The 2,370-nt window shown below is 33.5% G+C and overlaps 1 protein-coding gene across 1 annotated transcript in view; it reads right to left on the bottom strand.

Moving 5' to 3' along the window:
* MDGA2 (MAM domain containing glycosylphosphatidylinositol anchor 2) overlaps positions 1–2,370 on the bottom strand; it is a 916,950-nt gene that overhangs the window by 150,879 nt on the left and 763,701 nt on the right. The window lies entirely within an intron of this gene.

Genomic DNA, 2,370 nt, shown 5'->3' with positions numbered 1-2,370 from the left:
CATATGTACACAATGGAGTACTATTCAGCAATTAAAATAAATGAAATCATGTCATGCAGTAACATGGATGAAACTGGAGGACATTATCGTAAGTGAGGTAAGACAGTCACTGAAAGACAAATACCACATATTCTCTTTCACATGTGAGAGATACAAAATTAGATCTTATGGAGATAGAGTATAAATAGATACCAGAGGCTTGGAAGGTATATGGGTGGGAGGAGGGGATAAAGATATGTTGATTACTGGGTACAAATATGCAGTTAGATAGAAGACATAAACCCCAAAACTCGATAGCGGATTAGGGAGACCATAGGTAGCAACAATGTATTATATAATAAAAATAGTTAAAGGAGAGGTAAATAAAGAGGTAAACAGCTATTTAAAAAAAAAAAAAAAAAAGCTAAAAGAGCCATGTGTTACCTACACATAGAAATGATAAATACTCAGGGTAATGGATAGCCCAGATACCCTGACTTGATCATTACACCTTCTATACATGTAACACATCCTCACATGTACCTCATAAATATGTAAAATACATTGTTATCAATACAATTTTTAAAATTCTGTAGTATTTTTTGGACCACTGTTGACTTTGGGTTGTTGAAACAATGGAAAGTAAAACCTACTGTATAATAAACCTATAAATGTAATTAAGATGTTTTCTTGTGTTCCATGAGTTCATCGAGTCAACTATCAAACCTGAGGTGGCAGGGGTTGTCATAGGAACCTCAGAATCTATAGCTGGTAGGTTAGAAATATGGGTAGCAAACTGGAATTTGTGACTGGCATTTGAAATGGGGCCAATCTAGTGGGGCTGAGTCCTTTAACTTATAGGATGTATGCTACCTCAGGATATTTACTGTGAGAATTGAACTGAATTGTTGAATACCCAGTTAGTGCCGGAGAATTGGAGAATTGATGTGGAAAACACACCAGGTATTTGGTGTCAGAAAGAACAAAGAACTGCCAATTAAGTTTTAAAATAAATCCAATTTATTCAGTAGAGAACTATATGAAAATCATCTAATTGAGAAAAGATATTGAGACGTTTGTAGGATCTGTCTGAATGTATATAGAAGAAAAAAGGATTGAGATGGCCAACAGTTTTTAGATTAACTCAGTATGATTATGCTAGCACATTTCACATACTTATTACTTCATTTAATATTTATAACAAATTTGTAAACTATTATCACTAGCTACATTTTATAGATAAGGAAATTAAATATGAGAAGTTACATTTTCAAGCAACCCATGCATTCCAGATAACAGGTTTAGATCCAAATCCAAATCACATGACATCAAAGTCCAAAGCTACACAACTCCTACAAAATAACATAGAAAAAAAGCCAGATGACCCTGGGCTTGGTGATAGCTTTTTAGATACAACAGCAACAGAATAATTACTGAAAGAAGTAGCTTTTAAGCTGAACTCTAATTGAAATTATTATTTCGTTGTTCTGCAAACACATGGTCAAGAACATGAAAAGAAAAACTACAGACTGGGAGAAAATATTTGCCAAGACATATCTAATAAACGATTGTTATTGAAAACATACAGAAACTCTAAAAACTCAATGATAAGAAAATAAATGACCTTATTTTAAAAATGGGCCAAAGACTTTAACAGACACCTCACCAAAGAAGAAAAACAGATGGAAATTATGAGGAGATGCTGTGCATCATGTCATCAAGGAAATGCAAATTAAAACAATAAAATACTCTGATATGGTTATTAGAATGCCCAAAATCCAGAAGAATGACATCACCAAATGCTGGTAAGGATGTAGAGCAATGTGAATTTTCATTCATTGCTGGTAGAAATGCAACATGGCACAGCCACTTTGGAAAATATTTTGGCAGTTTCTTACAAAAGTATACATATTCTTACCATGTGATCCAGCAATCATAGACCTTAGTATTTGCTCAAAGGATTTGAAAACTTATGTTTACAAACAAACAAACAAACAAAAAAAAACCAATATCACAGTGCAGTTAAATTCAGCTAGTAATTTTTTTGAGGAAGACTTGTTAATAAAGGAAGTAGTGCATCAACTTACATTTTAATACAAACAACGTAATCCTATTGTGCAGCTTGTACGAAAAGCCCCTTTGAGAAACATTGACCTGGACTCCATGTCTTAATGAAATAATTGGTCAATGTTTAACAGACAATGCAGGAAGCTCTGCACGGAAGGCAAAACTGTCATGACAGGACTCAGCCTGCTTTGAAATTAAAAAATGAATGGAGATTTAGAATATATGCATTCAAAAATATAGCTATCAGTGAAATGTGGGCAGCTTTTTCTAAAAGGCAAAAGATTGTTTCAGCTAAAGATGTTTCAGGTAAAATGAAACAAACTC

Source organism: Mandrillus leucophaeus, unplaced genomic scaffold, assembly GCF_000951045.1.
Source record: "Mandrillus leucophaeus isolate KB7577 unplaced genomic scaffold, Mleu.le_1.0 Scaffold362, whole genome shotgun sequence".
In the NCBI taxonomy this organism is placed as follows: domain Eukaryota; kingdom Metazoa; phylum Chordata; class Mammalia; order Primates; family Cercopithecidae; genus Mandrillus; species Mandrillus leucophaeus.
This window is presented reverse-complemented; position numbering and strand designations above follow the sequence as displayed.